The sequence below is a fragment of the Miscanthus floridulus genome, chromosome 3 (assembly GCF_019320115.1).
Source record: "Miscanthus floridulus cultivar M001 chromosome 3, ASM1932011v1, whole genome shotgun sequence".
In the NCBI taxonomy this organism is placed as follows: Eukaryota; Viridiplantae; Streptophyta; class Magnoliopsida; order Poales; family Poaceae; genus Miscanthus; species Miscanthus floridulus.
The window spans coordinates 14,210,266-14,224,607 of NC_089582.1; the positions used below are offsets into that span (position 1 = coordinate 14,210,266).

General features: G+C 46.5%; 1 pseudogene; it reads right to left on the minus strand.

The window, feature by feature from the left end:
• Positions 1-5,591: 5,591 nt before the first annotated feature.
• LOC136543203 (E3 ubiquitin-protein ligase WAV3-like) lies at positions 5,592-7,700 on the minus strand (annotated as a pseudogene).
• Between the last annotated feature and the right edge of the window lie 6,642 nt (positions 7,701-14,342).

A 14,342-nucleotide genomic window follows, 5' to 3' on the forward strand; every position in this document is an offset into this window, starting at 1 on the left:
GGATCTCGGGAGTGGAAGCGCAGGTACCAACAAGCAGTTGAACCATCAGGAGTGGCAGACTATCATGTTCACATTGTTGATCAACCTTGATGAAGTGATTCCTTATCAGAAGTAAGTTCTCAATGAGCTTGTTACCTACGCCGTCACTATCCTCCATCTATCATGGTCTGACCCTCTAGTTTCTTCCTTCTTTCAGGGAATTTATTAGTCAATACTGGAGAGGCAATAGGGCTCCTACCGAGCAAGAAGAAGACAATCTTCTTAGACACGGTGTGCCCGATTTCATCTCCTGGTTCTGTACAAAGGTACCAACCAACTAACCTCTTTCCGACTTTGTGATTCCACTTTGCTCCCCGGAGCGAGTTATGTAACGATCTCCTACCCTTGCAGGCCCGAACGGATGCAGAAATGAGCGATGAATTGAAACAGGTGGGCCGTGGCTTCTCCCAGTAGGGTGAAGTCATTCACCGTTTATGATGTGAATGGCTATCGCTTTCGCACGAGAAGCTACGAGGAGAGTCGACCCAACCTAAAAACCATGTGCTGCGGAGTTCGTACGCCCGGCACGGATGGGAAGGACTACTACGGCATAGTCGAAGAGATATACGAGCTCAACTTTAAGGGTGCCGGGACTTTAGCGCCGGTGGTATTCAAATGCCATTGGTTCGATCCTGATATCACGAGGAAAGACCTTACGATAGGTCAAGTCGAGATTCGACAGGACTCCAGCTATAAAGGAGACGATGTCTACATTGTGGCCAACCGAGACGCCACGCAAGTTTATTACCTCCCATGGGCGTGCCAAAAAGACGAGAAGCTTGCGGGGTGGAGCCTTGTGCATTTGGTGTCGCCGCGCGGCAAAGCGCCTCTCCCAAACGACGACGATTACAACTTTGACCCAAGCACCGATGAGTTCTATCAACCTGAGGGGCTAGAAGGTACCTTGGAGATCGACATTGGTTCGCTCATGGGCATGGAAGTAGACAACGAAATCGATGAGGACGAGGGTGAGGAGGTGCAGGATGCCAGGGACTTAAGAATGCTTGAGCGATGGCAGATGCAGCGCGATGGAGTTGTCCAGGAGGAGGTACATGATGATGACTATGGAGACAATGAGGATGATGATGACAGTGATGACTTAAGGGAGCTCGACAATATTGATAGCGATGACGACGATAGTGATAGAGATGACGACTCCACGCCCGAGATATTGCCGTTCGCGGAGATAATTACGAGGCCATGTAATACTATATTGTTATTATTATGTTCCTTTACAAGTACTTGTCATTTATTTATGCTAACAGTTTTGTTCTTTGTCATTGCAGGCACTCGACAAAATGCCAGGCGGACGGCGGCAGCGGCCGCATCGAGCAGTACGCTCGGCGTACCAGGTCCCCCCGCAGGAGACCACCGACGACGACGAGGAGGAGGAGGAGGTGTTGGTGCGTGGGTCATCCAGTAGGGGGTCCCAGCCCCCCAGCGGACGTCGCCAGGCGACCAGGAGGCTGCCGTTCTCGTCCTCGCAAGGGGGGACGACGTCGCGTGACGACGAGCGCGGCGGCGACGACGACGACGACGATGACGACGACGACGGCGACGACGCGCCTACACCAGGCGAGATGGCTTCGACTTCGTCAGGCGTGGCCAAGGTGTACTCACGCGGGCCCACGCAGCTTCCTAGGGTGCGGCCGCAATTCCACCAGCGCCCGGTGATCACACCCGTGGGCCAGACGTAAGTAACCATTATTGATTTCACTACTTGTTCATATGACATGTCAAAAATCGAACTGAAGACTAATAATTGTTCTTAATGACTCGTGCAGTTCCTGGAAGATTGTGAGTGGAGCAGGTCAAGCACGCCATATCAATGGCATCCAGGGCCTCCTGATTAAGGAGTACTACCCTGGCCTTGTCAACGTCAACGGCGAGATGAAGGTGCCCACCAAGTGGTCCCACTTCTACCTCGTCGAGGAGGGTGGCAAGACCATCGCGGCAAAGATAAAGAGGGAGTTTTGGGTGAGTCTTTCATCGCACCGCATTGCTAAATAGTACGCATTCGTCGGACTTCTTGCAAAAAGGAAATGCTACATGATGTGTCTGTGTGCAGGACTTCTTCACGTGCGAGGAGGGTAAAGCAGCCCAGGCGGCGCGAGTGCAGGAGGCGGTCTGCAAAGATCGTCTCAAGGACCTGTACCATGAGGCGCGCATACAGGCCATCCGCGACTTCCATGCCAACGTGCTTGGAGAGAACATCAAGAAGCCCCAAATCCGCCAGAGAATGAACTCGAGGGAGGCCGACCTCACCCAAGCGCAATACGAGCAGGTAATTAAGTATGACAACATTCGTTCAGATTCCTTCAGTGAAACATTACACTAATCTTCTCGCATGTCAAATACTTGATGTCATGCAGGTGTGTCCGTCGTGGTGCGACAACCACAGGGAATGCTGGACGGAGATTGTGCGCATGTGGCGCACAGATGAGGCGTACGCGAGGCGCGCCGACCGTCAGGGCCGCCGCGCGCAGATGCGAGGGGTGTCACACCACCAAGGGAATCAGCCCCTCCCCCAGTTCGCGACAAGATGGGTATGCGTCCGTTCATGTCTTAATCCTTGCGCTCAATTGTCAATACTTGTAACCATGTTTGTGTTTTCAATGCAGACGCAGACGCACGGTGGGCAGGAAATCAACGAGTACACCGCGTACCTCCTCTCTCACAAGGGCAAGGCGACGGATCCGAACAACGTCTACAACCCGGAGGACGGGCCCGATGCGTACACCAACCCCACCGCCTACGAGAAGGCCACCGAGTACACCGTCGCGGCTCGCCAGCGCTACGGGGAGACGTTCGACCCCACCGCCGAGCCCCTGGACACAGACCTCCTACAGAGGTTGGGACCAGGGAAGCAGCACGGCCGCTACTACATGGCCCACAGCGCCCTCGACCCGTCCCAGGTTCCTACGCTGACCCAGGTTCGATCCACGCCCACGAGCTCCAGCGACATCCCCGTAGCGCCCCGGCGGCAGTCAGCGTCACAGGTAAGTGCCGTTTCGTTCGTCGTTCACTCGTTTCGCACCTGTACATACAATCAACACTGCGGATGTAATATTGCAGGCCCAGATGGAGGCCAAGATGGAGGAGAGGATCGCCACGTTGCACGCGCGGATGATGGCGCAACAGATGGCTTACCAGCAAAGCCTGCAGCAGCACTACAACACTCAGATGCAGAACATGGCCAGCTTCTTCCAGTCCATGCAGACGCCCGGGGCGTCTACACCGCCTCCTCTTCCAATGTTCGCTCCACCGCCTCCTCCTTCAGAGTTTTTTCCTGTGCCTGCTCTTGTCGCTCCTGGAGGGACCCCGGTGAGTATATTGACTCTTGCTTTAACTTGTGCGTCCATGCTGCAGATACTAATGACATCACTTGGCGTTTAACTTGTGCAGGTACAGTCGACGGGTTCGAACCCGTCTCCTGGAGGTCCCGGCCATCAGATGATGTCGTATCCACCACCTGCACCCTATCCACCGTATCCACCTCCGCGTGGCCCTCCTCCGACGTACTCGTGGCCGCCGGTGCGCGGAGGGTGGCAGTACGCGCAGGCGCCTCAATTTGGTCCAAGGGGGTTTCCGTGGGCAAACCCTGGGGGCTCTGGGGGTGGAGCGGACGACGAGACCGGGGACGGCGCGACGAGCTAGGTACTTGTCGATTCTGTTATCATGTATCCACCGTATCATCGAAGTTGTTGTCATGTATTTCTTTTCTTCGTTATGGACCTAGACTTGTTATGTTGAACTTCGTGTGATGGACGTCGACTTGTGGTGTTCGACGTGTTGGACTTCATGTGATGGTTGTAATGCACTTGTGTGGTTGTTATTGTGACATATATGTGAGATATATGTGATGTTGTGCGTTATTGTGATATATGTGGTGATGTTGGCGACAAATGTGATGAAATTGTGATATAAATGGTGCTACCGGTGCTTCTGGTGAAATTGGATTATAATTTGTGATTTTGCAGGGTTTTGATGCGAGAAAACAGAAAACAAAAGCAAAAAAAAAAAAAAATTCCAGCTTTGCAAGCTGGGCAAAAAAACCCCAGGACAGAGTCTTTGCCGACTGCAATGGGAGGCAGTCGGCAAAGAGGTCAAACCTTTGCCGACTGCAACTCCGAAAGCAGTCGGCAAAGAACATTTCAAAAAAAAAAAAAATTCTTTCTTTGCCGACTGCCGAGCTGGCGGCCAGTCGGCAAACAATTTTTGAAAAAAAAATTCTTTGCCGACTGCCGAGGAAACAGCAGTCGGCAAAGCCTGCCGTCAGGGCTGACGGCGCCACGTGGCTATGCCGACTGCTGGCGTGGCAGTTGGCAAAGGATTTGCCGACTGTGTGCCACGTGGCAGTCGGCAAATCCGCCTTTGCCGACCCAGGCTTTGCCGACTGCTCTTTGCCGACTGCCACGTGGCTTTGCGGTCGGCAAAGCCTTTGCCGACTGGGTTTATGCCTTTGCCGACCGGGGCAAGCAGTCGGCAAAGAGGCGTTTTCCTGTAGTGATTGTGTTTGGCCACCACTTTCTACAACTCAATCGTAAATGTAACCATCTTCGTCATACTTGCCCACATATTCAACACTCAGTTCCAAAGCACACGACATCCTTGGCACATCACTGTCTACCAACAGCCCTACCCACTGTGTAGATCTACAATTGGGAATGTTGTGATGCATCGCGCCATCACAAGAACTACATCCACCTGTAATATCATTGCATATAATATGATATAAAAGCCAAACATGGAACTTTTCAAAACATCTCTTATAGAAACTCTTATGTGGTTTGGACCAGAACTAAAACTCTTACTACATAGAACCATACAAGATCGGAAGTTCACAACTACAGATATGTCATCGTCGTTGATTCCAAAGTGCCCATCACCGGTTTTCACCCTTCTTGTTGGTGAAAGGTCATCAGTAATTTCGTCACTGTTGGTTTCAAATCGACTTTAGAAATGAAGATCGCCTCGGCTCGTAATACAAACCGGGGGGTAATAGTTTTATAAAAACCCCAAAAAAAATCCAGCTGTTGGCAAGCCAAGGCTACTTCCAGCCCACCGTCATGGCCCCTACCACTGTCATGGCCGCCACACCTTTTGTAAGTAGTAGCGAGTGAACTTTTTCTTTTTAGTGTGGCCTGAGCGGTTAGTTGATATAGAAAGTAGTAGCAAGCGGACATTTATTTTGTTTCGTTGTGGCAAGATGTGTCATGAGGTGGCGCGTCGGTACATAAAGGATTAGAATGTGAACATCTTTTTGTTTTGATGTGGCTCGGCGGGTTGGTATAAAAAGTAGTAGCTAGCACGCATGATTTAAAGTGCGGGATACATTTTTCTTGGTTTTATATCTCAATACAGGAAAAACATTTTTTTGCCTGAAGGAATCCGATGTGGTTTTAATAATTGAAAATCTTTCTCCATTTGTGTTTGGCCTCCTGTTTCTACCACTCGATAGTCAATGTCACCATCTTCATCATAGTTGCCCACATAATAGTCACCACTCAGTTCCCGGAGCTCCCTCCGCCGGCACTCTACTGCAAGGCGATTCAAAGCCCCTGTGACCAGTTGAGCATGTCCACCATGGACGTCGTCTGGTACCTGTGGACGAGGCCCGTGAGTTCAGTCGAGTCACCAAGCACAGTGGCACGCTGCCATGAGTGGGAGCTCAGCCCGGACAGGATGTAGGCGTCGCCAGACCCCTCATACAGCTGCAGTTTCAGCGCGCGCTCCTGCATCTCCCTCCGCTCGGGCACTAGCGCCTGTATTTGCTGGTCCCAGGACAGCGACGCGCACGACTCCAGAAGCCGCGCAGGTGTAGTCGCCCTCCTCCACGGCGGCCTGCGCCACGGCCATGTCCTCCGTGGCGTGGACGCGGAGCCACTCGCGCTCCAGCTGCAGGGACATCCCAGCGGTCACCGGGAACTCCGGGCGGAGCAGAATCACCGGGTCACCTCCCACCCGCACCATCTCCGTGGTGACTGTGTCCATGGTTTCCAATATCGGCCGAAATCTCCTGATATTTCCGATATATCCTCTTTATCCGTAGGTGTCGATAAGGAAATATCTATCTTTTTCGTACAAATTTTGTTTAAATTTATTTAAATTTACTTAAATTTAAATTAAATTTTATTTAAATTTGGTCCGATATTTCCGATATATCCTGTTTATCCTCTTTATCTGTGACCCCCGATAAATTTTAATTCCCGAAAATAAAAACCTTGACTGTGTCGCGGTAGGTGCAGCTCGGCCGGACGAGTGCAATGGACACGCGTGACGGCGGCACGCGCACGGTGACGAGGAAGTCCCTCTCCTCGTTGGCGTAGAGGCGGCCAACGTGCGTGAAGGCGCCGCGGCAGTCGCCGTCCACTCCTTTGGCATAGCTGCCAGACATGATGGACATGATCAGCAGCACGCCTTAGTCGGCGCACTCGACGCAGAGCCGTGTTTCCTGCGCCACCACGCAGAGGAGGCCGCCGATGCACGGCGCGAAGGCGTCCGGGATCGACCCCACCACGTCGATTAATGGGAAGGTGCCGCTGGACACATCTGGGCGACGGTGTGCATCGCCCTAGAGTTGTGGTCCATGCCGAAGCCAAAGGCATGGATTGGGACGTAGTGCTCGCTCCCGGGAAGGATGGAGCGCGGGACGAGCGGCGCGTAGTCCAGCGCCGAGCCGTCCCGTGGCAGGAAGTTGTAGGAGCCCACTCCGTCAGAGAGCTGGATGATGCTGCACACCGGGTTCCGGGATTGCCTGTCCTCCACCATCCTGGCAGCTTTCCGCAGCCCCTCGACGATGATGGTGCCGCCATCGGCGACGAGGGAGTCGACAGCCTGCAGCGACTGCTGCTGTCCAAAGGCGGTCATCTTCCAGAGCGGGAACACCCTGCTGGCTCACGAGGAGAAGGCGATGACCTCGTGGCTGACGATGATGCAGGCCCCAGCAGCATGGCCACAACATGTCTAGCACAATTTGCAGTGACACGAGCATCAGTTGGTAAAAAAACATTTGTGGTTGAATATTATTTTTCTATGTATGCACCTGAATAAAAGTGTGGGATACATTTTCATTGGTTTGGTATGTCATAATTTATATGAATTCCCTGCATATATTTATTTTTTTGCTAAATTAGTCACTCTTTTTCTATGTGGGGACATTAAATGATTTTTAGGGGATTTGGATTGTGTTGTTGTGGGAGTATATCTCAATACAAGGAAAACCTTTATTGCACAAGGCGTCGTCGCCGTGGTTGGCTGGGAGGATCATCGCATGGCGGTACTCCAGAAGGGAGATAGCTGCGACAACTATGGGAGCACCATGACCTAACCCATGATAGGGTACAACAATGGGGAGCGCACGGCGAGACCAGCATGTGAAGGTCTCGCCACTGAACTCAAAGAGGACCAAGTCATTCCAGCAGTCCCAAACGTTCGATGCCGGCGAGTCGCCGAAACCGAAGTCAACACTCACCTCGGGGCTACAGGCATCAGGAAGCAGGATGAACTTCAAGCCAGAGATACCTCCATTGGAGACGTAGACCCCAAGTAGGCACGTCGAGTGTAGGCGCCGCAAGGCCAACACTTGCTGGTGAGTGCGGTACTAACCAGGCAGCTCCGGCATCCGAGGTGGAGAAGGATCTTGTCAAGGAGATCTCCATTGGTGAGGGCGTGGTGCAACGATGGGAGCTCCGCTTAGTTAAAGACATTTCATGTAAAATGTGAATATGCACCAGAATAAAAGTGTGGGATACATTTTCCTATGATTGGTTTGTCATAATTTATGTGAATTCCCTGCATATATTTATCCAAAATACTATTTTACGTGCGCACGCGTGTTAGCGCTCAGGAATGCGCACCATTGCTACCGTCCGATCTCTCATTGCGGATGCAGCCACGAGCCCACAACGAAGCCGACATGGCCCACAAACCACAAGTATCAACGTTTCTCAGATATCGATTCCCCATTTCCTCTCTGTTCTCTCTCCTCCCTTTCGTTCTCAGTCTTCCCATTTCATTTCTAATCCCGCACAAAATTCAAAAGTGAATCCAGTAGCCAGAGCTATGCCTTGCAATCCCCGACGAATCTAGGAGTAGCCGGTGACAAGGGGGAAAAGCCCTTTGAATCTAGGTGGACGCCGTTGACGAGCGCTTGTGGATGGAGGTAACAGGGAGGATTTCGCCCATGGTTCATGGAGAAAGAACCTCGATGGTTCAAGAAGGGTGGTGATCTGGTCGATTTCGGCATCCCGCTGCCAGCGATGTTCCACCTCCCCTAGGCTCCCATGGGTTTGTAAGGTGCGTAAACATTTCCATCCCATTTTTCTTCAACTAGCCCATTCTAATCCTAGTGAATCTCGCATCAATGGGGCTCCGATCCCTAGTGAATCTGGTAGAAGCTAGGTTTCAAATCACTGTCAATTTCGCAGCAGACTGTGAACTGGCCCTTCGAATCTGGCTAGATGAATGATTTGTAGCTTCGAATCGAGCCACGTTTGGTGTTCCAGTGAGGAGCTGCGACGGGAGGATGCCTTGCCTACGGTGGTTTCCGCGGTGGTGATGTTCGTTTTGGGTCCGTCATCATCGTTCCCCTTCCCCCATTCGCATCCGTTTGTTGTTCTTCGCCGTTTCGATTTCATATGCCCTTCTAATCCTACATGTTCTCCATATTGAATCTCACTTTACGAATGCATGGCAGATCTGTCACTATTGGTGAATCTAGCCTCTGTTTAGTTCGTCTCCTCCACGAATCAGTCGCTGCTAAGCTTCAATCGAAGTCGATCGAAGTGGCGGATCTCCAATTTGGGCGCCACAAAATGTAGGTACATTAGCATTTCCTAAGCATTTAGGTTCATTTTTGGGAATATCCCTGCCATTCTGTATGAATTCCTACTGAATTTCACGCTCAGTCTCGCTTCGGTACTACATGTGTGTTGGTGCCCTATACTATGTACTTGGATTTTTCATGGGGTCTGTACTTAGATTTGATAGAACAGATGGTAGATGTGGTCTAAGTGATCTTTCATGTGGTGTGTTTGGAGGCCTAGGGTTTTTTCATGAGAAGTGCATTAGTCATGAGCTTTGTCATATGTGCAGTAGCTATTATGGCTTTTCTTAGATTTTGTAATAAAATGTGAATATGTTATTATTTATGTAATGATGTGGTTATTCATGACAAGTGCGTATTCCCTGGTTGCTTCTCCTAATTGTTAGTATTTATCCGCATCCCTGTCATTTCAAATCTGGACCTAAAATCTTTTTCAAAACTCATGTTGTGATGTGCCGAGATTTTTTTTTTCTCATAAGTGGTTCCGTTTTGATAACTACAAGTGTGCACGTGCTCTCCTACCGGTTAGTATTGATGCTAGTTCACCCTTACTTGCCTGTGCACTTTTCTATCATTGTGGATTCATCATGGTGAAACAATGGTTGTTGATAATGACGACGATGATGATGAAGATGATTTGGAGGAAATGATTCGGGTCCTTGGACCAGAGATTTTACTAAAAGAGTCCGAAAGATCTAGAAAATTTGGAAATGGTAACAAAAGCATCGAAGGAGACTATGTATGGTGTTCAAAAGGGTTGTCCGCCACATTGGACCTTGCTATGTTTTGTGCTTGAGCTACTCATCCTAAAGGCTAGGTACGGCTGGTCAGACTATAGTTTCAATGATCTATTACGTCTCCTGTCATGGGTGCTGCCACAACCAAACTCGGTTCCAGCCAACAGATACCAAGCGAAGAAGGTCATAAGTCCATTGACAATAGGGCTTGAAAAAATCCATGCATGGCCCAACCAATCTATCCTTTTTCATGGCGAAATGTTCAAGTCACTAGATAAATGTCCTCGGTTGTCATGTGATGCTGACAGTGTTTCTACCTATTGCAATCAGGGCTATAAAGCCAGAGTTCTTGAAAATGGCCATCACCCGCATGTGCTACATCTTTTCAAAGATCTCACTGAAGACGATTGTCAAGAAAGAGCTGAGTGACCTTCATGAATTTGTGGTGGAGACACAAAACCAACTAGAGATGTGTTTACCTCCTGCTTTTTTTTTATATAATGCCACATCTTATGATTCACATGGTTCATCAGATACAGGCGCTGGGCCCTTGCTACTTGCATGAAATGTGGTCCTACGAGCGGTTCATGTCGGTTCTAAGCCGATACGTGCATAATCGAGCATACCCAGAGGGCTCCATGATAGAGGGTTACAGTATTCAAGAAGTCATAGAGTGCTGTCATGAGTACCTAAAAGTACAGAAAGGGATTGGTAAACCTGATTCTCATCACAAGGGTAGGCTGGCTGGGAAGGGCACCAGTGATAGAAAAGTGTTCATCGACCATGATTATAAAGAAGTGAGTCGAGCGCATTATAGTGTCTTGCAGAGTACACAACTGATGCAACCGTACATTGATGAACACTTGACTATCATTATGGCAGAGAGAAATGGTTGTTCAGATGATTGGGTCATGAAATAGTACAAGCAACGTCTAACTACATGGTTGAAGGACCAAAACATACCGCTTGGAGAAACCATAGACTCTATTACCATTAGTAGGTTGGCAGAGGGACCATCGAGACAAGTGACATCTTGAAAAGCTTATGACATCAATGGGTACACGTACTATACCTATGCAAAGGATAGTAAATATGTGAACCAAAACAGCGGCGTTCAAATAGAAGCTCTCGATGGAGTGGGGCGAAAGATCCAATACTTTGGTATCATTGAAGAGATATGGGAACTTGACTATGGAAGGGATATAACGGTGGCCCTGTTTCGATGCCGCTGGATCAAACAACAACAACTGAATGAGATCGGATTGAGATTCCTGGACCTCAAGAATCTAGGCTACCAAGATGACCCTTGGGTGCTCATTTCATGTGTCACGCAAGTTTTCTATATGCCTGATCCACAAAGTAACCTCCCCCCCGAAGAAGAAGACAAAACACGTGGTTGCCTCCAGGAAACAACACATTATCAGAGTTGACAGTGTGGATGATGTTGAAGCTTACATTAACTACGATGAGATGTAGCTATTCACAGACTTTCCTAAGAAGATCAGGGTTGTGGAAAAGAACCTGCCCAAAGACATATTGCCATGGGAACGAAAAGGTGTCAAGGGAAAAGTCATTACAATGGGCTAGCTAGTTGTTGAACGTGGAGTGTTTGTGTAAGTGTGTGTGTTTGTAAGACTTCATTTATGCATGTGTGTGAGACTATATATTTATGTATATGTGTGAGACTATATATTTATGTATATGTGTGAGACTATATTTATGCCTGTGTGCGAGACTATCCTTTGCAACATCCAGATGAACCTATTGCAACATCCACTCTATTACTACTGAAATAGCTGTAACACGTAGACACTTGAAACAGGCGCTTATTACTACTGCAACATGTTCGGACTACTATTGAAACACTTAAAACAAGCACTTAACACTTTATGAAATGAAGAAATGACCAAAATAAAAGTTGGAGATCTTGACGAGTTATACAACTTTTATATTCATCACCTTTATAGCTGAAATCATTTAGTGGTTGAAAATCAGGTTTGAAGTTGTCATTTTCTGAAATTCAAAATTTGAATTGTCCAAAATTAGTGACCAAGTTAGATGACTAGACTAAAATGATAGAGCATGATTTTAGAAAATTTTAGAAAAAAACCATCACATTTGGAGATAGTATGAGGGGGAAAACTGGTTACAAGTTTTAGCCACAGATTAAAAAGAGAAATCACACTTGTTCATCATTGATCATCATGAACAATTGTGATTTTTCTTTTTAATCTCTGGGTAAAATTTGTAACTAGTCTTTCTCCCTCATACTAACTCTAAATGTGATGATTTTTTTCCTAAAATTTTCAAAAATCATGCCCTATCAAGTTACTATGTTGATTTGGTCATTTTTTCGTTTGACAGAGTTTGAGCAATTCAAATTTTCAAATTTAAAAAAGTTACAAGTTCTAACAAGATTTTGAAACACCAAATGATTTCAGCTAAAAAAGTAATGAATAACAAAGTTGTATAACTCATCCAGATCTACAACTTTTATTTTGGTCATTTCTTTATGTGATAGTAAACATTGTTCACAAATCAAAATGTCTCTCGTATAGTTTATGAAACTATGAGTGATATATAGATTTGTGAACAATGTTTACTAACACTTTGTTAAATGATCAAAATAAAAGTTGTAGATAGTGATGAGTTCAACAACTTTTATGTTCATGACTTTTCTAGTTGAAATCATTTAAGGTTTCAAAATCTTGTTTAAAGTTGCCATTTATTAAAATTCAAAATTTGAAATGTTCAAATTTATCAAATGAAAAGATGACCAAAATAAAAGTTGTAGATTGTGATGTGCTAAACAACTTTTATGTTCATGACTTTCTTATTTGAAATCATTTAAGGTTTCAAAATCTTGTTTGAAGTTGCCATTTATTGAAATTCAAAATTTGAACTTTTCAAATTTTGTCAAATAAAAAGATGACCAAAATATAAGTTGTACATCTTGATGAGTTCTACAACTTTGATGTGTACAAAATTTTTATTTGAGGTCATTTAGTGTCCTAAAATTCTATTAGTTGTTTTGAAATTCAAATTTTCAATTTTTAAAATATTGTTTTTGTAAAGAAGAAAATATAGAATTATATCTATATATATAATAAAATTGTTTACATATACATATATTTATATATATAGAATAATAAAAAAACTAATATATAAATTTACATTGTGTTCTTTATATATGAATGAATTACAGAATTAGTAATTAAAATAAATTGAAAAATATTTGTAGGGGCGGCTAACTCAGGAGCCGCCCCTACAAATCGATTTGTAGGGGCAGCTAACTCAGGAGCCGCCCCAACAAATTCACTGCTTCTTCACCGCATCCCCCTCTCCCAAATTTTGAGCGAGTTGTTAAGGCCGGGGAGATTTTTTCACCGTCTTGTGACCACCACATTCTTGAGATGCCACATTCTTCCCCGCCTCCTAGCGAGCATGTGCCTGATAAGCCACAACCTTCTCCAGCTCGTACCGAGCAAGTGCATGAGGAGATGCCACAGTCTTCTCAACAAGCACAGCTGATACATGAACAACGAGTGCCTCCTAAAGAAGGTGATGCACAAGAAGATGAGAACGTGCCTGAATGGGAACTTCGAAAGAAGCATCCAATCACCATAAGACCAATTTATGTTCCGATGAAAGACGTCTCGTCGGTGTCCAAGTGGTATTCCCATGACCAGTTCAAGCCCGAGAACCAAGTTAAAAAAGTCACATCACGGGGTTCTGAGGAGGCCATCACCAGCAAACTCCACCAAATAGCAAAGTAGTATCCAAATGTTGATGCCATCAAATGGTCAAAGGATTGCCCGAAAATATATGAAAGAGGCAAGCCCTTCCTACCAAACTAGGACATCCAGCGCCTACCACTTGGAATGAGAAGGTTCCATGATTGGTACTTGCGTGTTCTCCCAACGAGCATAGATCTTATACAAGCATGCTTCCCCACCAGCACATTTGGAAGCCCAGCTGGGAAAATTGTCTTTGACTTCAATGACATGCAGACATGCTTTCACCTCGGAGCAATGCAGATGAATCTAATTCGCAAGTGGTGCCTGTAAGTCCTTGTCCTCCCGATATGATATGAATGTAATATTTGAATTTTGTTGTAACTAACCCACGCTGTGATTTGTAGAATGCAGGTGCACATTGTCAAACAAATGTCAAGTGTGAAAGCCGAGTATATAGACCCTCAAGCTATAGCACAAACAAATTTTAATTACCCTAAACAGTGGCTACTAGATGCCAAAGAGATAGCTGCTGGAAAGACTCTTCGGGAGAAAGAGCACATATGTACGGCGAAACTAAGGGAAGAGTCCCTTAAGGTTGCGACGTACATTGCCCTGGCTTTCAAAATTCTCCAACAGCACTCTACTATATGGCTACCATACAACTTTGAGTAAGTTCAACTCTCTACTTAAAACTTTGTTCGATATATTTTATTCGATGCAAAAGAGCTTATCTAGTTCTATGATTAAATCCATGCAACAACCACTGTATTTGTATAGGCTTTGATGTCGGGAGGAGCATGGCATGGGTCTTTGATTCAATAGATAGGGACCCGGTGACATACAAACACTTCATATCGCTTCTCAAGACGTATACATATCGACAATCCTCATTAGCTTATATGTTTGTATACATAAGTATAACGTTCACTTTTGGATACTAACAAGTTGTATTTGCTAAAATAATTCAAACAGGGCATTTAGGTTCTATGTCACTAAACATCA